The sequence below is a fragment of the Oxyura jamaicensis genome, chromosome 1 (assembly GCF_011077185.1).
Source record: "Oxyura jamaicensis isolate SHBP4307 breed ruddy duck chromosome 1, BPBGC_Ojam_1.0, whole genome shotgun sequence".
In the NCBI taxonomy this organism is placed as follows: Eukaryota; Metazoa; Chordata; class Aves; order Anseriformes; family Anatidae; genus Oxyura; species Oxyura jamaicensis.
In genome coordinates, this window is record NC_048893.1 from 128,820,032 (window position 1) to 128,844,654 (window position 24,623).

The window sequence follows — 24,623 nt, forward strand, 5'->3', positions numbered from 1 at the left end:
CTCAATCCAAGTTCAACCATAAAGTATGAAAGATAACATAGATATATAGTTAGTTTTTACTGAATTAATGTGGCGCATAAGACTTTCTTACCTGGACACCTGTTCTAGCAGGTAATGTAAGTAAGAAACAGAATGAGCCATTAGAGGACTCACAAATTATTTTATACAATAGAATCCAGGTCCTTCACACTAATACTTTCTCTTCAGTATAAAATAGCAATTTTGAAGTCACAAATGCATTAAGACAGTTAATGATCAGTATTAAAAACAAACAAACAAAAAAACAGATCAAGGAGGTTGTTTGTGACGGTTCTTTTAATACCATAGGTACTTTTTGACAGCATTTGCAGCTTTGCTTTCTCCTGCATGTAAAATTTACAATTGAGTTTCACTATTTATGGCTATTTCTGCTAGTTTAGGAACCTTCTTTTTAGACCAGGCTTAAAAAAAAAAAAAAAGATCAGGTCCATGTTACCTGGATTTAAGTCAGATGTCCTGCATTCCTGTAAGTCAAGCAGAAAAATCCAGTGGTGCTTTCTAAACCATATTCAAACAAGATCATAACAGTAATCATTTGCAAGATGGCTGAATAAAGCTGACTGGCACGTGGCAGAATGTAGTAACTCATCCAACAAATCTGGTATTACTTCATTTGAAACCTTCTTTCTACAGATGCGAGTTAAGTTCTGCTATCACTCTCAGCCTGCTCCAGAACCACAAAACCTGAAATGTTAAGGTTCTTGTAAATATTTTAGGATTTCCAGTCTGCATAGAAAAGCTTCAGTTCACACAGTCTCCTTCAGGGCATCCAGAAGCGATGTGGTTCAAAGGCTCCTCGTGGATTTAGTTCCATGAGATACCAGGCCATTCCCAAGGATGAAAAGGAGCCTGGTAATTCCCCAACAAACTCAATGTTGTTTTGCCATTTCCTGAATGAGCATATCAATCCTTGGCCACCACACAAATCATCTAGTCAGGACAGGCTATTCTTATAGTTCCCAGATGGTCTTTATGTACTTTCACGCATGACATGCGCTTCACAGGATACAACCACTCTGGCGACCTTGGTGCATGTGAAACTGTTCTCTCCAAGTAAAGAAAGGTAGGATCTTTGGTGTGCACATGGGTGCATCTATTCATAGCTATGTCATGCACTTTAGCTAGCACTACATCATTTTATTTTCACAATGTACCTTGGCATTTGTCATTGGCAGCGGTTCAATTTGTGTCACGAAAAATACACTGTCTCCAGTTTCAGTTCATTCCAGTTGTCTGCTGCTTCCAAAGGGAAATGTGACAAGCAATTTGCATTCAGGAGTTGATTGGTACTTTTGACCTCAGCTCCGTATTTTGACAGAGAATGCTCAGCAATATTACCAATTTCCAAAATTATATTGGAGATTCTACTGATATTCAGCCTTGCTATGTTAGAAGAGCTAGCAATGAAGCATGACCTGAACACTTGCAGAAGATTCCCTTGAAGCTGTCTTCAACATAGTCTTGGAGCTAACAAGAAAAAGTATCTGCATTTTTCAGATTCAAGTACTTTGGCCATTAGTAAATCTGTGATTGAAACCTAACAACCAACTACATCTAGGAAACCCAGTGGAAAACATGCCACAACTTACATTCCTTTCGGGGGACAGTGGGTTATTCTTACATGTTGCTGCTTAACAAAATGGGTAATTTACAATCTGTACACAAATCACACACAACAGATATAAATGGTGTTAGACCATGCAATAAACCAACAATTTTGATGCGGTCAGGATGCTTACAGCTTTTCAAACTACTGAGACCCTAAAGCATAGCAAAGAACGACTGTTGCCTGGGGGACCTGAGTGAGGGCGAAGCCCATTTTGCAAAAGTGAACACAACTGTTTATCTGCACAAGAATATTAGCTACGGGGGAAGAATTTCAAAAGTGTCCCTGGTGCTTCCATTGCCCTCTTTGTCTCATTATTCTGTAGCTCCAGGCCATAACCGAAACCAAACCACACATCAATGGATGATATTGACATATGACAGAAAAGGCTTCCAGACTGAGACAGCATTCAATAGCTTCTTTATGACAACTATTACAGGCACTTGCTGGACCAATTTTCATATTCCGCTCCAGTTCTGGGCACTACATAAACTTACAACAGCTTGAAGAGAAGTTGTCGATGATGGTGATGAATGGCACATAGGTTTCAAATAGGTTTGTATAAAGACGATGAGAAACATTTTAGGGAGCTGTGAATATAAGGGAAAAGCACCAGTCTGCTAAAGCCACACAATGCAACATGCCTTTTCTCCCTCACATGGAACACCATAGTAATTTTAGTACAGTGTTGTTATAGCAGAAGTCACCAAGGAGCTTTGTTTCCTCTCCTTTAGAGCCACAAGGGTAACCTGCTCTAGGTGCCTGAAGTTCAAATTGCACCTTCCAGTATTAAATTCCTTGGTCTACACCTTGGCAGACAATTGACTTTTTAATTCCTTGCCATCAAAACTCTAGTTTCAAAAACAAGCCCGGTACTCAATACAGGCACACGTTAATCTCTCTGACCTCAAAACTAAGGAGAACAAATGCCCATGAAGAAATGCCAACCTTGGGTGTCTGAATCAGGACTGCAAACGTGGCAATATTCTGTTACTGAAAATGTGGACACGTTTTGTTTGGTTCGCTTAGCTACAGAAGCTGTGGCTAAAGGCAGAAAGAAACTCCCAGGTACATATATATGTATTTGAGGCGGATCCTGACTTGCATGCCCTTGGCTCTGGCACTTTGTTCCTTCCACCGAGCTGCTGCCTGCTGTGGCCAGAAATCTGCCATGGCTGTCACAATGGGCACCGTGGCTGTCCCTGTGTGCCTACCCCTGGGGACGGGTCAGCCCTCAGCCGCTAAGTCTGAGCTCAGCATTAGATGGTACCCTAGTGGGAACAGCAGCAAGTGATAAAAGCAAGGGGATGAAAATCAGGATGTCCGGTTTTGAAGCCTGTCCCTGTCATGGATTTGTGTTGTGGTTTATGCCTGAACTGGGGTTTTCTGTCAGCTCCAGCCAGTGAGAGGGAATGCGGCTCCAGCCGGTGCCCGATGAGATGCAAGTGCCACCGGGCAGCAGCAAATGCCCCAGCCACGGCCCCTCGTGTCACAGCCCCGCTGCTGCCACAGGAAAGGCTTCAGCGGCATGACTGAACGCCATGTGGATGTAGCACGAGCTAACTCTTGCCATATATTAAAAGGGGCCCATGCACACGCTGAATTATTTACCTCTACTTTACTAAGGAGAAAAACCAATTTTTAGAAAGAATTTTGCGGGTGTTTTATCTCTCTCTTTAGCTATAAGCTCCAATAACATATATTGACCACTCTTAAAATTGAGTTGGATGATAAATGGAGTCCATGGTAAACCCAGTGATTAATTAAAAACTGTCTGTGTTAGCATAAAAATGTGTATTAAAAACACATAGATTTGTTTTCTTATCCTACACAACCCCCCCTTTCCTTAAAAAGTCAGAACTGTTCCAAAATTTAGTAACAGCCACGTGCACCTACTGAGAAAAACAGTATTATCCAGAGAGAAAATCCTTCGCCATGAAGTCTTACTTTTCATCTGGTATAATCCCTAAACTGTCTTTGTGCCAGAGAAGAAAACAAGCCTTTAGTACTGAAAATTACTGCATTTCTTTGGAACCATAACTTACTAGTAAATAAAACCATCATTTGAATGCTGAAATTAAGAAAAAATATCTCAAGCTTGCTCCATATTGCCCTGTTGAAGTACGGTTTATAATTCAAAATAATGAGATATACTAGGTCATTTAAGCTGAAGACTGATTCCTGAAGATCATAATTGACTCTCAATTCCAACTCTGCAACCTTGGGAAATATTAACTTCATCTTTTTACTTACAGCCCACTGTGAAGCATTTTGTAATATTTCATTTAGGAAATCTACCTCACCAGTATTTTGTGGTAATTAACTAGACAAAAAATAAGGAAAAAATGAAATGAAAAACAAAACGATAGTGCTAAACTTATCAAAGGATATAAACCACCATGTATCTTTGCTTTGAGATACATCATCATCACAATAATAGAAAAATGACCCTGACTTTGAATTCAAGGTTGATTAAATTTCGTCACACTCTCAACCTTTCAGCTTCCTGTTAATTCAAATTATTAATTGGCATATATCCAGAAGGAGCAGAGGAGGGGAAATCTAATTTGTGTATGTACTTACACAAGTAAAAACTCCCTTCACAACTGCTTATCTTCCTATTCCCTCTGTTCATCTTCCAGAAAAAGCAACAGAATGAGAGCAGAAGTAGTTTTTAGTTCAAAATGATGAAGTGCTGAAAGTATAATAATTTTTCAGCAACTGCAGAAACACATATCCTTGCCTTTTTTTCTCCCTTTGTTTTCATCACTTGTAGTAGCTATATTTTAAACACTGCACACCAACCACAGCAAGTCCCTCAGACAGAAGATGTAAAGGCAAGGCTGCCTTCCCATAAAAGTTGCATTTGAAGCTCTAATGCAAGTAGAGGCATGATCGTGCTTCCAGTGTACTTACAGGGCCTCATCTCTTGCAGGTCTAGGGGAGGCAAAGTTCCAGAGGAAGAAGAGGAGGGATGCAGCAGCTGGCACACAAATAGACATCAAAGCTTATTTCTCCACTTTCTCAGTTCTATCTTTCTTGCATTACCTCCCCCGATTATTTTTGTCTTTTATCATTTCTTTGTTGTACTTGTAGAATTTCCCTGTTTCCCCTCAGGGTCTGGGGTATTCAGAACTGAGGTTAGCTTTATGCTGGGGTGGTTGAAACTTCACCGTTTTCTATTTCCAAGACACAGTTGACTAAATTTGGCAACATTTACAGTATCTGCTGAAATCAACACCTGACTTCCTCTATACCAAGTAGCATTGAGTAGATAACTGACATTAAAAAAATGAGAAAAAAAGAAAAAAAAAAGTGATCACTGTCATCTGCCTTGTTTTGATATCAGTCACTTTTTACTGCTACCATTAAAAGAGAAAATGGTTAAATGTAGAAATGTTTGTAGCACAGAAAACATGCGATTCAGACTCAGTTGTGCCAAGTTGTGTCGGCATTTAGAAGGGCTGGAGCTAAAAGTAGTCCACAATTTTATTTATATGCCCTCAGTTTCTTTCCTTAATGAAAACCTGATGGTCGAAAGCAGAAAGACTTTGGTGGTTCAGCTGACAGTGGCAAATGATCCTAGGAGGATGTACACAACTTATTTAGTGGGGAGCTCGGATACAGTAAAGCAGAATTACTACAGTACTGTGGTCCAGCTGATGAATTTTTCACTCCTTGCTACATAGCAATATGAAAAATGGCATTATGGACTTTGAATTTCACGTTGCTTTTTGTGATATTGTTCCCATGCAAAATGCACTTGCCTTTTATTGGTCCATCCGGTAAGTGGGAACCAAAAGTCAACCTGCATAGTTTTTTTTCTTGCACATCACTACTAATAAGAAGACGTCTTAAAGTGAATTTTGCTCAGATCTTTGAGTGCAATACCTCTTTTGCAGTGTCACTGATACAGATAGGAATGAACAGCTGTATCTGACTGAAACTTACTCAACCACTCTACTGTTGAACAGGGAGGAGAAGCTAAACCTGGCTGTCTGGGGTCAGTGCTGCCTCTGGCTAATAGCCACAAACACAGGCAACAGCCCCTCGTTACTATGAGCAACAGCACTAGTTCCAAGTACATGCTGAGGAGAGTCGTAAATCAAGGATATTAGAGCTACAAGCTACACAGTTACTTCGCAGAATCTGCATGCAAATTAGGAGGCATAATTTAGCTTTTAACATAATTGAATGCCCTTTAAAGACGCAGGGAGTAACAGTTCATTTCAGTAGGTCCAACACCCAATCCTAACGTCTACGAATGGGGGCATCACTAAGCAAGGTACCCAAAAGCTCATTTTTCAATTGTTCCCCCTTCCCACATCTTTACGGATTCTGAAATAATTCAACCGTTCTGCCTGTCGAAGAGCTAAATAATTTCAATTGTAGTTTAAATTCACTTGGAAAAAAAAAAAAAAAAAAAAAAGATGCACCCTGTCATCACTTTCCCAAGCCCTGGGGTTCTGCAAAATCCAGTCACATCTGCACTGCATACAATAAGTAACCACATCATGTTTTTAGGTCTTGACCACATCCTTTTACCTCCATTTCAGTTTGGCAGGCCTAATTTAAGTAGTGGTTTACTAATTAGGTGGAAAAGCACTAAAACTGCCAGCAAAACCAAGCAGAATTCAGTGGCTATTTTGCCTTCAGTGGTCGCTTCCTTAGCTGCCAGATCGAAGGTATCACAGACGACACTCAGACAGCAGAACAGCAGAACTCAAGCCTGAGGATTAGACAGAATTAGATGCTGATGAAGAGCAAACCAGAACTTGTCATTACAGCTTTTACAAAATGCATGGGAAGCAAGAGCTTCATAAGAATCCTACTGACAGCACGCTGTTTTCACTCCTAAGTCTCTTTACTTCATGTTTACTATGAGGAGAAGGTAAAATACAAATGGAGAAGGTAAAATCTCACAATTATGTGAGATTACACATCATCCACAATAAAATCATTGTTGTTCTCAGCTGTTAAATTGGAATCAATAGGAGGAAAAAGTCGCGGTTGTTTTAAAGCAATGACCAAGTAAGTTTTTATTTACTGTCTCTGATCCAGTAGGAAAGAAGCAATTTCTAATTGTTATGTTTCTGTGTGCTGTATCAATTAGAAACCCTACATGTCACCCAAACCCTATTCTGCATTATTCTGTATTGAACAAAACAAAACTAAGAGTGGCTAATTAATATAAATATTAACATGACAAGGTATAGTATATGATCAATTGTTGTTGGTTTTAGTGTTTTTTTAATGCCCAGTCTTTAGGCTCAGTTAATACAAAACACGACAGTAGGAAAATGTGATCACAGATACGTGAATTTATCTGTTGTATCAGCTCAGCTTTAGTTTAAAGCAGTTTAAATGAGCTTTGATAATGAAAGGTGACGGAACCAGCTCAAATGGTGCAAGTGATTTGATTAGCTCCATGCTAACCATCATGGGTAGATTTAATTTAGAGCTGAGTGATCACGTCTGACTGTGGTAAACAGCCTAGCATCTGCCTTCCAAGGTAACATCTTCATATGAGAGAGAGATTGCGATCTGCTATGTTCACAATTTTGTAGCTAAACCCCCATTCTCTGCAAACAGATTTCAAGCTTTTGGTATCTTCTCAAGACAAGCAACTACCATAAAGAGAACTATGCAAGCTTCTAGAACACCAAGCAATCATTTAGATGAATATAATCTGCTGTTTAAACTCCCTCTAAATCTGTTGAGAAGTATAATTAGAATAATGTAAACAAGACCTGGGGCTCAGTTTAGTGATCAACTAGAACAAATGGGACAAAGCCGCAGCAAAAGCCGTATACGTAAAATAATTCATCAACGCATCAACTTCAGTAGTAATGAACATGCCACAGTACTAGAAATTTTATTTCCTCCATCTCTGCAGAAACAAGGCTACCCCTATTTTGCTCCCTCTTGTGAAGCAACACACAATTCTTCCCCTGCATGGAAACAATGCTTTGAATCAATACAAATGCAATCTCATCTGTCTCCGATAGATGTGTGCGAAAATTTTAGTAACAGGAGCATTATGTAATGGTGGTGACACTCACCTAACAATGAATTATTAATATTCTCTCTACTGTGAAATCCATAAGCAAAAGTGACTTAAGAGTCAAGAGGAGAACATTTGCAAAGAGGCTGGATTTCTAAAAACCTCCAGCAAAGTTGCCACCCTCTTTAATCACAGCTCTGCAGGCAGACAGCGATTACAGGACTGGCGACACAGTGAGAAGAGAGAGCTCTGAGAGACACGGCACAGCAAAAGCTTTGGGGAATGACAGAAATAAGCACTTCCAAGAGAAACTGAAATTCTGTGGAAGGAGATTTTGGAAATTTTCGAAATATTGATGGAAAAGTTAATATAAAGGGAGAGAAAGATGGTTAGTTTATAGAAAAAGAGGGAAAACAGTCGGTAAGCTGCTATTTATGTCTACCACAAAATTGGTACTAAGCAAAAACAACAGGCTTAGTCTATCTCAGATAGATACCAAGTTTTCCCTCACTTTTGGATTTCAGCTTCTGTAGCTAATCAAGCATCTATGGACTGGAAAAACTCGTAGGACCTCATGGCTCCAGTCTCCCAGCTGGGTTTTGGTCAGACCATTTTTTTCTCCCCTTCCACTCAACTGCACTGCTCTAATTGCTTCTACTGATCCTCCTCTTCATCCCTCAGAGCACAGTCCTCAGATCGATGTCACTACAGATAGCTTTGCGTCTTTGACTTTTGCTGCTCTGACCTTGGGCTATTTTATTTCAAACTAGTATTGAATTAGTTACGTGCTTTTTTGAACTATCTCTGCAAAATTTTAGACATGCACTTATGGGGAGATTATTCAAGCTTACAAAGATCTTACTTATTACCAGATTTTCAAAATGTTATCTAATCAGGATGAATTCAAAATATTTTGGTCTACCCTTAGGCAGATAACTTGCAAAGATATGTCAGTACCTAGAGAGAAATCTAATGCACACATCAAAACGGAAGAACGGTTTCTCCAGTTTACTACTAAATACAGATTAATCAAATTGTTTAAAACAGAAAACAGAATCACCCCACTCTGATTAACAGCTTGACATAAAGCTAGAGTTGTTAAAAATAAAAGGGGGGGGATATGGGAATAATAATGTATGATCTAGAAAGGTCTGAAGCAGGGTTTTGGCAAAACATGGCTGGAAGCAACCTGCTGCCGTATCAGATAAAGTATGCCTAAGGCTAAACATGCTATCACAGCTGAACTTTTTGCTCAAAGAAGGAAGAATTTGAAAAAAAAAAAAAAAAAAGAACAAAAAAAACCACACATGAAATCATGAAATAAAATGTAAAAGTATGTTATTATGCTAAAACAGAAGCAAGAAATGAAGAAATTTTAAAACATGGAATTAATTTCCACTTGAGGTCAACATTTTGAAGTAAGCAATTAAGCCTTAAATGGCCAAAACTATTTAATATCTGTATTCATGGAACAGAACCAGGTAAGTAAAAAAGAAGACACTGTTTCATTTAAGGCTGAATTGCAATGTTTATTCAAAAGGTATGCTACGCCCTTGTTTTGTGCCAATAAAAGGATTATTGTTTTTGCCTGATGATGCTCACTTTTTAATATAGAGCAAAAGCCCCTTTTCAAAGTCAAAGCATATTCATGTATTCATGCCAAATCTTTTTTGGAACAAATTTCGTAACTTGGAAGCTCGCAGGACAAATAAGCATACTTTCTGCATTTCATTTCTCTACAGACATAAGAAGATATTCTAATATTAAACAAGTATTTAACATCGAACGTATTATTAATAAGGCAACATGACAAAATGTTTCAAGACTACTTTGAGTTTATATGGGACACGATTCAATTCCTGTAAAAAAGCCAGCAGCTACACTTGAATTACACCCAGATTTCCCCAAACTAATTTTACTGTTTTATCAGCATTGAGCAGAAGAGGCAGAAACAGCAGCAGCACCTCCAAGCTAAAACATCAGAAGCAGCATTAGACTGCTCAGGATGTATTTACATACCATTTGCAAGCAACTCCTTGCTATACCATGATCCGGAAAAGTATTTCTGAACCAGCAGTCCAGAAATTGCCATTAACTAGCATGGTAGGAATACTTCTTAAAATGGATTGCTGTTTTCCTAATCTTGTCAACTACACTTAATGGGACATATTCTGAACACGTTTTTAGATACACCAGCTAGAACACAAGCTTGCCTTAATGCTGTGGTGACTGCAAGTAGGGGAATTATTTATGAAGGCAAAAATATACCAAGAGGTTGCAAAATACTACTAGAAACAAACTGCAAGTCCATCTTTTGGTTATTGCACATTTTTAGTAATAGCGTACCTAGACAAAAGGCTACTAAGTAAACAATAAACTATGTAAGTATATAATTAAAGTACCACGGACAGTTTATTTATAGGTAGTTCAACATGAAAGTAAGAACATTATTGCATTTGCAGGCCAGTTCCAGCTCTGTACTGTTCCACCTAGACGTGGTCCTGTGCAGTGTGCTCTGGTGGCCCTGCTGGAGCAGGGGGTTGGAGCAGATGACCTCCAGAGCTCCCTGCCAGCCTCAGCCACGCTGTGAATCTAACTTTTGGGGATGTAGCTAGTTCATTAAGGAGGATCCCTCAAACGATGACCTAAAGAGAAGCTTTAATTGTGTTTTTTTTTTCTTTTTTTTTCTAGTACCTTCCTAGAAGCTAACGTCAGGTTGTGCTTGGCACTTTACGCTACATTTCAACGTAGAGAGAAAATTTCTAGCCAAAGTCTTGAACTCAGTGGAATCAGTAAGAAAAGTGCCAGCGACTTCAGACCAGCTAATACTGACAAAGATTAGTATAGACCACTAAAATACAAACACTTCAAAACATGGCATCTTTGCCTTTTTGTTTATAACGATTTATCTGAGTTAGACTGGCATCTTTCTTGTGCTGTGGGGAACCAGGAGTAACTTATACTTATAAAATTAGATTTACGATGTTGAATGTAATCACTCCTTAAACATATGAATATACAAATAAAGAAAAAAAGGGTGTTCTTATCTTTCTTCTCTATTTTCCATAATGGCATGGAATGGTGATTAAGATGAATCATTAAATGCAGAGACCTTGATTATTGGGGGAACCAAAGAGACACTAGAGAGAAATTATTTTACATTTCCTTGATCAGAAATGCACAAGCATGCTATAGAAGAAAGTTCCTGTGATTGATTATTCTGTTTATTAGGACTGGAACCAGGCTAGATAAATGGGAAATTAATTTGTACATGCATCACTTGAACTGAGATTATTTAAACTGATTTAAGTTGACCATAAATACAATTCATGCTAGACAGATTTGGGATAGTCACGAACCTACACTGTAGCTCACAGAGTAGCCAACACAAAAACATTAACCACCTCAGATAGAATAAAAACTACAGAACAGTTTTGTTTTATTACAATGGACACATTGTTTGAAGAAGTCCCCTTCCATTCCTCATACATCTTCTAAGTCAGTAAAAACCATAATAAAACCCAATGTCTGGAGCCACATATTCGAAAAAGGTATGATCCTGTACAGTCCTGGGAATCCATCTCACCCGTGACCGTCTGCAGGCAATGTCGATTATTCAAAGGGCTCTGCCCGAACCCGTGCAAAGCACTGCAGGACCGGCTGCCCACCGCAGCACGGAGCTAGCAGCAGCCATTGGGCAGCTGGAGCTCCCTGCCTGGCACAGCGGGACGCTGCCTCATCCCTCCTGCCTGCTCTGGAGCTGCAGCGTCCCAGCACCTGGTAGCTGAGCTCAGACGCACCCGGTGGCTAGGCACCAGCTTTGCACCAAATGGTGCGGGACACCCGAGCGCTTTGCTCTTGTGGCTCAGGTGCAGGCTCTGCTGTATCTTACACCACAAGGCTTTCTCATTAGTGACATTTCCTCTCCAGCTGTAATGCTACAACAGTTCTACCACATCTGCGTAATCACATTTATCTAAGAAAAGCTTGGGCCAAGGTACCCCGTTACAAAGTCAAGTGTGAACCTGTGACCTCAGCGTGTAAGTAAAAATGTTCTACCAGCAATGACACGCTTGCAATACCATTTTGATTAATTACACCTCAAATCTCACAAGTTCACACTGAATAATTACTTCTTAACTCTCACGACTACAGAAAATTGAACTTTTGAGGAAAAATAATAATATGATTTCTTTTCACTTGCAGTGCTTGAAGTGAAGACTAGACAGTCAAATATTATGTGAAAATCCTCACAGGCTGACCAAAGACTGAAATTCTTCACTACAGCTGATAAAAGGAACTGATGCTAATCCATATACCAGGTGCAAATTTTGAGCACATGCAATCTATACAGAAGCACGATTATCAATAATCTGCATGAATTCTCCATTAAATCAAAGCGGTTAGGTAGGAACAGCCCATACAAGTAAATGGCAACACAGATCCTGTGCAGTAGCACAGAGTAGCAGTAGATTAAATACTACTATTATGAAAAAGCAAGGCTCAAAACAAGGACCTCAGAATTTGGCCATGACAGGAAGAGTAGCTTCCTTACCTCTTTAGCACAATGTAAAGTCATAAAAATTGTTACCTATGTACAAGTTCATAGAATCATTAAGGTTGGAAAAGATCTCCAAGATCATCTGGTCCAACCGTCCCCTACCACCAGTATCACCCACTAAACCATGACCCTAAATGATCATGTTCTAGCAAGATATACTTTCTTCTGACTCATCTAAAAGGTCAATAAATAAATACATAAATAAATAAACAACAAACTGATCAAATAATATTTTCATGAACAAAAAGAAAGAGTTCAGTAAACTGATGCACCAACTAGCAAGGGCAGCATCAGCATATGCAAACATAACACGGTTTTAGACCTGAAATAACCACAAATGATAAAAATAAACATCCTTTACATTTCTATGTTATTTTAAAATATTCTTACTTTCAAAAATATTACGCCAACAGTTCACTATTTTTCAGTGAACAGTGACTTGTAAGAATAACTTCAGAATAATGAATAACGAACACTGAGCAGTCAAAGCAATACTTCTGTAGGCCCACAGGCTCTGAATTACTTGTGGACTAGATCTGAAAAGCATCTTAGAAATCAAAACCAATATAGTTTGTTTACAAAAAAAAGAATACCATTAGAAAGGATATTGTTTGAAAGTACTTTGACTGTTGTAGTTCATAAGTCTAAGTTACCTATGAAATGAACTGGTAGGATCTACTGCCAACAGTACCCTTTTTTACCATACAGAAAGGTTCTCAGTTTACCTCTGCACTACCATTGATAAAGTTCTAAATAAATTAACACGAGCGATGGAAAATCCCTAATTGTAAAAATGTATAAATGTTGCTAAGGAACAAGTATGCATGGATATATTATAATACCTTTAAAGCTCATACAGTAGTAAACCAACTGTATGATGACAGTTACTTTAACCTTCCTTGTATGAAATACAACGTTCTCGTGTACAAAGATGATGCACGCTTCAAAGAATTTCATACAATGGTTTGGGTTAGAAGGGACCTTAAAGGTCACCCAATCCCAACCCCCTGCCATGGGCAGGGCCACCTCCCACCAGACCAAAGCCCCATCCAGCCTGGCCTTGAACACCTCCAGGGATGGGGCATCCACAGCTTCTCTGGGCAACCTGTTCCAGGGCCTCACCACCCTGTGAATGAAGGATTTCTTACTCATATCCAATCTAAACCTACCAGTTTTTTACTTTAAAGCCATTAATCAACTGTCTTAATGCTGGCCTGTAATGAAAGTGTCTTTCAGTTCACATGAAATTAATACTTCTGAAATGTTTCTGAAGAAATGTTGTATGGGAAATATTTTTTGAAAAGAATATTTATGCACTGACCAGTACTGAGAATTTTCCTATGTTAATCTGTGCTTCTGCGCTTCTGCCAAAAATGGTCACAATTTCCACTATTACTTTTCAGAAGTGTCATTCTCAAAATGCATCCATTCTGAGCTCCTATCAGCTGATATGTTTGAAGTATCTTTCACTTATACCCTATCCATCCAGTCCTTAAACTCAAATAAACTAATTAATACAATAAGCATCAATCTAGTAAAGGTTTGTCTCTTTCTTCCTGGTATGACATGCATATTCCTACTGTTTCTAACTGAACTTACCCAATTTTTCGTATTCTTACATCTAATTTTGCCTCATCTCTGCTTAATCTCACTTATACAGTGAAGACTCTGTAATTCCCTATGCACTCATAGAACACTTCACACATGACTTCATTTGCCACTCCCATCTTATCAATAATAGAGTGAAAACAGTAAGAATGCATGTGACAAAATGAACACACTTTTTTTGTTAAAACACTTTTTTTTGTTGCTCTTGATAATGATTTTAGCCTTGAATTTCAAAAGCCACTACAAACTTCAGGAAACAGTTTCAGTGGCTACCTAGTAGAAGATACTGAAGTGGTCTGACACCCAGCATGGAAACTGCGTTCGTGCAACTGCAGTTCTAAAGCACAGGACTGCAAAAACTTCTGTAGTCCAATACCAGGCAAAAGTGTAGATCCACTAACAAATGATCACTGCATTTGCAAAATCTTATTGATTTTTTATGCTTAGTAGCTAAAGAACATTACATCTCTGTAATATATCAGAGAAATAAATAAGACTACAACATTTTCTCTATAGCCAAAGGAACCAAAGCCAGAATTAGATGCAGGAACAGACCCCGGGGAGGCTGAAAAAGCTGTACAGCACACAGGCACAGGGTACTACACTAAGGGCAGAACAGGAAGAGACTGTAGAAACTCTTCTCTTTTGACTCTAAAACTTGACCCCTGAATGAAGAAACATTACTCAGATGAAAGAGAGCACAGATCCTCTTCACTGCTGGCTTCTGTGAAGCATTATGTATGAAGATAACAAGACACAAAATGCAAAGTTCTTCATTAAAGTAGGGATGAGAATTAGCAAAATAACCTGATTTTACCTAACTATGCTTAGTGGCTCTCACAACAGTGGCAAAATTTGTTTTATTTATTTATTTATTGTTTGTTTGTTTCCTTAGACCCTCAGAAATACCCGCTTTAGTCATGAAAAAGCCTGTAGCTTTTTGGTTTCCTCTGGCTGGTTCAAATAAGAAATTGCTCCAGAATTGCCTAAGCAGATTTGCACCAGCTGCTCCTAGTGTCTCTCCAAAATCCAAGAAAGGGTTCCTACAGCACTTGATGCCGTGAATTTGCATGAATTTCTTCTGCAACTGCTTTCTTTGAAGCATGACATTTTCTACCTATATTGGCTCCATCCTCACTGTAGAATGGTGAGAGCCATTCTCTTCAGGAGATGGTGTTACTATGAGACGGAAAAGTGCTAAAGCACATATCGTCAGTTCAACTTACATCATCTCTGGCTAGAGTAAGAACAGCTGCACATTTCAGAAAGAAAGACGTGAAAGAGGTCCTGGAGATCTGCCTGATCTTCTAAGTGACAGAAAACAAGAAGTAAAAAGACTGAGGATCAATTATTGGCTATGTTTCTGGTGAAGAGCTGACAGACTCTGGTCTTTGGAACTGCAATTCATATCCATGGAGAGAAGGAGCAATATTTACAGAATAAGCTTCATGTCAGTGACATGTGATTACTGTCTTCGGATAAGGATGAGCTAAGGCAGGCAAAAGGCTTCTAAAGTAAACTGTGAGGTGTCACAGAAACAAATTCAGTACAAAGTCAATCCTACATATGGCAACCTCTGTGGAGGGAAGGATCAGAGGCCTGAGGAGCAAGCAAGCAAGGCTGTAAATTTTTATTTAGAAATAGATACTTTGTATAGTTGCTGTTGCTTCAAACTACTGGGGTGATCTCCACAATTAAAAATTAAAATCGTATTTTTTAACTTTTCAGGAAAACTTGTTACTAAACAGAGCAAGGAAAAAATAAATAGATGATAAACCACATTGATGGTACTATTATCTACCCAAATTATTGATAAACCAAAGGCTTAAGATCTTGAATACACATAGATAATACAGATCTCAGGAGAATATATTGTTGGTAAGATGAGATAAAGCAAGCCACCAAACCATAGAAGAAAACTGGGCCATCTACTCTGTAAGAGTGTATTTATGAAACATGAAAATAACTACGAAAGATTTCCAACTCAGATGTCATCTAGAAATAACATGCAGTCAGTAGTAAAATGTCAGCCACTTCTAAATTTTGTTCCTAAAATACTTTTTCAAACACCAAAAGGTTAACTCCATTCTAGACCCACATATTCAGTATGTAAAGATTGGTTAATCACAAGCATGGAAGCTCGTTGGCCCAGTGAATCTGAGGAAAACTATACATTGGGGAGAAAGTACAGAGATGAAAATGTGGAAGGACTCTCCCTACCCCACCACCAGCAGGAACCAAAGCCACTACTAAAACAGTCCAAAAAATGGTAACCTGTGGCAAAAAGCTTACTTTAGTTCTGCATTAAGGCCATAATTAGACTGAAATACACATTACACGTACCAAAAAAGTATTCAAATACAATTCATTTAAATAGGAAATTATCAGCTGATAGTCTCCAACTTCTGATTTATGTTTTAACAGAATATAAACATGCTATGCTTTAAAAAAAAAAAAAAGGGAAAACAGAAAAAAAGACATATTTTTGTCTCTGTAAGTAGAAAAAAGCGTTTTTACAGATGAGGAGGCCATTAGTAACCAAAATGAATGTTAAAAGACAACTTTACATCAGCACACCCAGATAATTTGTGCCTTAGAGTCTTAAAAGTGTTTGAGAGTATCATTTCAATGATGCTAATTTTCAATACATTATGGAACACCAAAGAAATTCAGTAAGACGGCTAGCATTTTCTGCCAATAAGCTGGTAAACGGTATGATATCAGTAATTATAGAGTTCTAAGCCACTATTAATCCCAGGCAAAACAACTGATAAACTGATAAAGGATAAATTCACTGGGAAATGATGGGAATTTCAGTCAACACCAGTCAATAACATTTTATAGCAAAATGGTCGATACAGCACAAAGATGGGATTTAATCATCTGATAAAGTTATGAAATTGGTCAAAAAAAGTTACTTCATAGGTGAAATACAGAGACTTTTGAAAGGCATGTAGCTTACAGCCACACATTCAGGATAAAGAAATTTGCTCTCTGTATTAACAGTGGTATCAAAATGTGAGTTAAATGGATTAAGACAGAAACAGATAAAAAATAGTACTTGTTGACAGAAAATAATAACTGAAGAAGAGTGTTCTACATTTCCCCAATAAAATCATCCAGTACTAGCTCAATGTTAGCTGAGTGTAATCACCAATACAAAAGTAAATGTAAAATATTCTTGACAGCAGTTATGACACAGAAGGTGGCACATTGGTTAATAAAGGTATCGGAGCATTTACTCAGAGTAGTATGCATCAATTCATAGGGTGGGCAAAGTGTATTATAGCCACGTGGACTTATGTATCAAGAAAGAAAGTAGGTCATACCCAGAGAATGGTGCACAGAAACCAGGGACTTAAACAAATATTAATACAATTTTCATGTCACAGAAACAACGTAATACAAATGCCAGCGAAACCTTATGACAGAAAGGGTTAATAAGATCTCCACACATGTAAGAACAGAGATACTATTTTTGTTCACAGCATTAGGGATACTGGAATAGTGAATACAGCTGTATAGTCCCCTGTATTTTCCCCAAATGGGAAGAATCTCTTTTTTTTCTTGAAGTTTTCTCCATAACTCACCAAAAAAAGGAAGAATTCTGTACCTCCTTACGATGTTAACCAGAACACCCCATATGCTGTAATTAGCATAGCGAGGGATTTAGAAGGCAGCAGCGTGTAAAGAGCAAAACAACAATTTGAAAAGGCTACAGAGTACCAATGAAGGTTACATAAACACCCAACAGGCTCTACAAATGATTCCAGGAGGTTAAGAGAGCTCAAACCTCCTGTCAGAGAAGGAGGGTATTGACAGCAGTGTAGGTACAGCAGAAAGACAGATCTTAATGCAGATGTGTTTTGGGGTTATTTCCAACCAAAGCAATTACTTAACACAGCCGCCACTTAAAGAATCATAAAGTACTTTGTTTTGTTACACTGCAGCTCTTCAGTCTGTAGCTTAAAAGTCGTCTCTGAGTAAATGTAGACTTTTTGTCAAATGTCTCTGTTTGAGAGGGCTGGATTGCTGTACCCTTGAATGATAGCACTGGCAAAACTTTATCATCAGATACAAGCATAGGAATTAACTTGCTAAGCTTGAGCTGCATGTGTGGTTTCACCATGAAAAAAATCTGAAAGGCAGCTGGCCAGGACACTGTGTTCCCGAGGCAGGCTCATGCCTGGCGATTACTTTGGCTTACCTGGTCGTAAGACCCTTGAGCTGCTGAATGCTGCTCCTCGCAGGCTGCTGTCAAGAGTCTGGGGGTTTGAGTTACCATGGAGATCACCACATCTGACAGCGGAGAGGGCTGCAACGAGACAGAGAGGTACTGGTCAAGCCACTTCGCATCGCCTCATCGAAACAAGAGCATTTGACCCATTGCTCTTTTGGCATTCACAAATGTTCTGTCTCCCAAGTTAGGAGCTTTGGCAGAGCCCTAAGAGGAAAAAAAACACCATCTGTGACAGAAAGAGAGAGGAAAGAGCAAGACCCAGTGACCCAAAGCATTCAAGTGCTTTGCAAAGCTAAGTGCACTTTTCCAGGAACCTAATGCACACTGAACTTGGCTCAACAATCTTCAGCGTCTTTGATCAAACATCAGCAAGAAATTCATCTAGCTGACAGGCTAGGGAGCCACAGTTGAACACAGCACTGAAAAGCTGGTTCACTGCCTCACAGCAGCACACAAAAGAGAAAATGCCAATGGAAACTGATTTCTGTGCAAAAAGAAATGAGTAGGCCAAAGAATTCACCTTCCTGGAAGTTTTTGGGGGAAGGTCTAAAAGAAAGTATTTCTGAAAATCAAACATGAAAGATAGTCCGGCATTCTTCTGCAATAATAAACCTATTTGCAGACTTTTCCATGCCTGCCATCGAACACGATGAGTAAATCCTCATTTCATGTTTCCTCTGTGGTTCAACTGCAATGTATCTTAACGATCTTCCTACTCCTGCATCTCAAGCCTTACGTCTCATGCTCAGTTTTTTTCTATATAATATAATAATTAAATTCTGTGAAGTGAAATGAGATATTCCTTAGGGACTTCTTAAACTAATTATACTCTTCCACACAAATGTTTAACAGCTTTTAAAACTATACATTGAGGATCACTTTATAATATAGTCAATTTAATAAATAGCATATTTAAAAACATCATCAGGAGAAGCTTTCATAAATCCAGTTCTAATTCTCAGTCTGCAGTACTACAACATGTTCTCATATACATCACTGTGAGACAAGTATGCCATCTAACCAAACACAGCTATTCACATGAGAAAGACACATACCTATTCTAATCAAAGCTGAATGACTATACAAGGGACAAGAAATTACTATTTAAGCATCACAAATTATTCATGATACATCATCAGCTAGAAGTCTATATGTTTTCGGAGTTTGTCTGTTGAACACGTATGAACCTCCATCTGTCTGGCTACCCATACGCTTGCCTATCTAATTCTCAGAAGGCATTGGAATTGTTTTCCTTCTCATTTTTTCTGTGGAGAATGTCATGTTTATGCAAAATACAACATACTCAAAAAATACAGCTCCGTGTAAATATGCAATCTGAAAATCCCAGTAATAATTAGAGGATTTTGCTGTTACAACTTCCATGTCTTATGGTGAAATTGTTAAGAGTATTACTATATTAAAATTAACTCTATTCAATACTCTGACATTATGGGGTGCAACAATAGCTAACGCGTAGGGGCTGCTCTGGAGAGAAATACCAGGGAAATAACTGACTCGTGTCCTAAAGGCTTCTGCAAGATTCATACAGTTTAGTGGATACTGTAAAATACCAGATACAGGCTCATATTACAGCAATGTAAACTGAAGTGTTATGTGAGCTATGTATTTAATTATTTCTGTCCTAATTATACTCCTAAATTGGCTGGACTATGGTTCCATTTGTTTTGTTCACCAATATTATATACTGGATCACATTATCACAGTATGGCTAGGGTAGGAAGGGAGCTCTGGAGCCCTTCTGGTCCAATCCCCAGCTCAAGCTGCGACACCCAGAGCAAGCTGCCCATGCCCACATCCAGGCAGCTTTGGAAGATCTCCAGGGAGGAAGATCCCAGTGCGCTGCCACCCACACAGCACCGAAGTGCTGCCTGATGTTCAGAGAGAGCCTCCTGTGTTCCAGCTTGTGCCCACCATCTCGTCCTGGCACTGGGCACCACCGAGCAGAGCCTGGCTCCGTCCTCTCAGCACCCTCCCTTCAGGTATTTATAGACAGAGCTGAGCCTCCTCTCCCTGAGCTTCCTCTTCTCCAGGCTGAGCAGTGCCAGCTCTCTCAGCCTCTCCTCACAGGAGAGGTGCTCCAGCCCCCAGTAGCTTTTATCAGTGTTGGAATCCCTTGAAGACCAGTCATCTTCCCATGTTGCTACAGGGCAAACAGAAGGTATCAGGTAGCACAGGTCACGCAGGCTGGAAGAGTCACTCAAATCGTATTCTAAGAGTGGTTTTGGTTACCTTGCCAGACTACTTTTTGGTAAAAGCATTTACACTAGCTCTCTACTTGAAGAGGCTTTTGTACTAAGACTAGAGTCAAGTAAATTAATGATCTGCAAGAAGGAAGCAAGGGAAAAGAGACAACTTGGAGATAAAAAGAAATTGCATATGTATTTAAGTTTTATTATCCACAAGTGTCAGTGACATTTAAAAGTTAAAGATCTCCTTTACAACTGGGCGAGAGCATGTGTGGATGGTTGTAATAACCTGTTTTGCTAGCACATGCCCCTACACATAAGTCTTTACTCAACAGAAAAAGGTTTCTTAAAACCATATTTCATATTGCAGTAAGCGCTAATATATAAGCTTTGAAATAAACAGCATAGAAAGAACGAAAATGTTTCTTAAAATTTCACTTTTTAAACGTTCATTGGCAATACTAATATTACATCTGATAACTATCTGTGGATTCAGATCTCCACAGTTTAGAAAGAAGTTACAAAAAAAAACAGATCACAGAGAACAGCTGCAAAAGTGATTAGAGGGCTGAAGAAAATCCTTTAATATGAAATATTTGAAGAGTTCAACCTGCGCAGTTTTTCAAAAGAAGGTAAAAAAAAGACAGATGACCTGATTACAGTATGTAAGTATTTCCATGGGAAGAAAATGCTAAGTACCAACTGGCTTGTTAATCTAGCACAGGAGGGTATCTATAAAACAAAACACTACCTGGAAGCTGACGCCAAGTTCAAATGAGAAATAAAACACATGCTCATCGTCACTTATGGTTAGCCATTCACGTAGCTATCAAAAGGAGAATGCAGAGATTCTCCATTTGTTGATAGCAAGGCCTGTCTGGAGAGACTTCTGGAAGACAAACTGATGTGAAAACACAAGTTACCCTGCAGCCAAACGCACAGGTTCCTGGGTTTCATACAAAGACAGCTGGGAAAGTCTGTAACACAGAGGAGGGAAGTCAGGTGATGTAATTGCGCTTCGCTGGTCGTAAATTAAGTATCTTGTGATCTGCAGCCACTGTCTGGCTTGGTAACCGTGGCACTGGGGGAGATGGGTGGCGTGCACGCTGTGCTGCTGGTTCCAGTGAGGGAGCGCGTGCGCGGTCAGGCTATATGCGGGGCCTGAATGGCAGGCAGCCCTTCAGAGACAGGTGGACTAAGCTCTGCCGTGAATAATACTTTAGCTCCTAATTTAGGAGAGCAGTGCTCTCCTGCTGGAGCTGAAAGGGCCCAGTCAAAGCCGAGTGGTGGCGGGCGCTCCCCTCCCAGGCCATGCAGCGCAGCAGTGAGATGGCCGCAGGCAGCAGCTCCCTACAGCCACGCCTCGGCCCCGCCGGCCTGCGCAGGGCCCCAGGTGCCAGCAGCCACGGCCGGGCCAGCCGCTGCCTCAGGGAGCTCGCTGGGCACCCAACGCTTCCCACTTGCACATCTCCACGAGGAACCGCTCACTGGTGACACCAGGGTTGGTAACCTTGAAAATTCTGTGTCTTAGACAAAGGTGAGGATGGATACTGCAAGTCTCAAGTTAGCTATCTTTGCTGCGATGCGCTGGGCTCCTAAGTGGCCTGACAAATTAACCGTGCCAACCAAAAATAACACTTAGGAAATGTCATTCTTGTTCACCGACTGCAAGTCTTGTATATGTGGCTTGACTTGGGATGTTGCACTACTTTTGTAACCACAAAATTTGGCCAAACAATGCAGAGATGTCCACTGACCCCCTTTTCTTGCAGGTACTCCATAGGACATAACCTTGGTGAAGCAAACCCATGGCAAACACGGGCATCAGCGCCCGTGCACACAACAAGAGGAAAATCCCTGCTTGTATGGAAGGTGCCCATTGAAATCCAGAACATGGATGTTTACAGGAGGCACTTGAAAATACCTGCTGCACAAGTATCCAGGAGTCAAAGCACCTGACTGGTGTAGTAGATTCACTCTTGACTTACACTATTTAGTCACATTCTTTAGGAAGACATTTTAGTAAAACCTACTGAATTCCTCTAAGTAGATTTAGGTACTTAAACATGTTTCCAATATGGTTCATGTTTAAATGCAATCTCTGTGTAGCTTCACCTAAATAATTTTATTTACTTTTACCATATAACAAAGATAATAAGGAACCAAACCAGTGACATTATTCTTTTAGCACACTTCTCTAACATTGTTCCATAATAAAAAGCATTAATTGGTAATTTATTATCCCCCCTCCTTTCCAAATTTTAAAGGCACAGGAGAATTTAAATGATAAATAGGCCATCTTCAGCAGACACTAAACCACAAAAGCATTTTTGAGAGATTTCACTATCAATCTCTGCAAAAGAAGTACAGGATACCTAGTGCACAACATGAGTATTTTCCTTTCTTTCAACTTGACAAACAGCTTTAATACTTTCAAACAATCCCTGGGGGATTAGACTCGCAGGAAAACAGGAATATATGGAAGATTCCAGCAGGACATCAATATTTATGCCACCTCCAGCAAAAAATAAACCGAGTTGTCCTTTCTAAAGACGTCCAAAACAGATAAAGCAATTCCTGAAAAGTGCACGAATCAGTGAAGAAAACATTCCAGCATTTGCCAAACTTCTGCTGTTGTGCTGGCTTTTCAGTTTCTTTAAGGATTAACATTATACATAAACATAATCACACCAGGACAGTGCAGATGTGGCCACCTCTGGGACATAACCAGCAATTCACTTGTCCAAGGATCATGGACAAAACCCTGCAGTCATGTGGAGCCAAAACCAGGTCCGTCGTTTTCAACACAATGTGCTGGCTTTATCTAATGTATTTCCACGGAATATGTATGCACTGGAACTTCAGCCTCTGTTCAGAAACACCCACACAATGCCTGCATATTAATGTATTTGCCCTAAGGTCTTACAGAGTAAATAAACACTATTTAATGGCTTGCTATGATAAAAATTCCTTTCTACCTCAATACTTATCAATCTTTTCCTCACAGCCAGCTCCTCTAAAGGAAGTTGGAAGAGTGTTCTTTTTTTTTTCTTTTTTTTTAATATTTTAAATCTACCATAGATGAATGGTAAAGGGAGATTAGATGAAGGAAGTCAAGTCATGAGTCAGTCAGAAATCAGAAAGTCAACTTTGAAATAAATATTCATTATAATACTTGTGCAAAAAGTTTTCCCATGGTAAAGTTTAAGACAAAGCAACAAAGAAATCTCAGAAATAACCCCCGTCTTTCCAGAAAATCTTAAAATACTGAAGAGCCGCTCCCCAGAATATTTCACTCGTTCAGGTGTAGTTCACAGAGTTAGGGTTGAAACACTGAAGCAAGAGTCTCTAGGGAACATAAAACTTCCACTTACAGCCTTCACTGTGAGGGGAAATTCTTTTCATGTTTCATCTTAACTGAGTCAGTCAAAGCCAGTGGACATCATGAAACGAAGAACTGCAGAAACGTGTTATCGTTAATTTGGCTCCATCCTGCCACACTTTGTATGCAGGCTCTTTATCCAGAGATAAATTCACTATTAGCATCCCGAACAGTAACGCAGGACAAGCAATCTCAGAGCCAGATTCAAAGCCACACTTAGAGCACTGACTCTCAACATTATTTACCACAGTCGATGCTTTGCCTGCACAGACACTTTGCCAGCCTCAGTCTTTGTCTGCTTCAGCTGTGTATTTCAGTGTGGTAGATATTCTTCTATCACTGCATAATAGTTTCTGAGACAGGAAATAGGTGAGCTATCTGTTTATTTGGAAGGCCAGCACTTTCTGCACTATTACTGAATTATGGAAAGCTCATCTGTCTGTCAGTAACCAGGGCAGGTACTGATACTGACAGTGCTTAGTACTGTCAGAGTATTTTTTACAGTATGTGGATTCATGGGTGCTGCAGCCTACAACAGCACACCATGGTCTTCTGACGAGACTTTTGTATCAGAGAGATAAATTACTGTTACTATATATCAGAGAGATATATATGTACCAATTAGCACAACATTTACCTTGGCAACTCACAAGTAAAAAATATTTTCTAACAAAGAAGCCAAGATTTAAAAAAAAAAGCACAAAAAAACACACGTTTCTTGATAGTAAATCATGAGATTTCTGCTTAACTTTATGAAATATGAAACACAAAGCACAGCGTGACTAGGATTGTTGTGATGGAGAAATAAAGAAAAGCATTTAATTATTAAAGGTGGGAAAGAATTATCCCCTTAAGAAGCACTCAGCTGTAATCCTCTATTTTGTCTATTTAGCTCTACCTCAGGCAAAAGTGGAGAAGTAGAAGAAGAAACAGAAAAGATGAATTTAGTCTCCTCAGCACTGCCCTTATCATCACC

At 39.3% G+C, this 24,623-nt stretch overlaps 1 protein-coding gene across 3 annotated transcripts in view; it reads right to left on the bottom strand.

Moving 5' to 3' along the window:
- TBL1X (transducin beta like 1 X-linked) overlaps nucleotides 1-24,623 on the bottom strand; it is a 195,418-nt gene that overhangs the window by 73,151 nt on the left and 97,644 nt on the right. For all 3 annotated transcript variants that reach the window (XM_035344202.1, XM_035344116.1, XM_035344254.1), the window contains one exon: nucleotides 18,026-18,133. The gene's annotated coding sequence lies outside the window, so the exon portion shown is untranslated. Of the gene's footprint in view, nucleotides 1-18,025; nucleotides 18,134-24,623 lie in introns of those variants that run through there.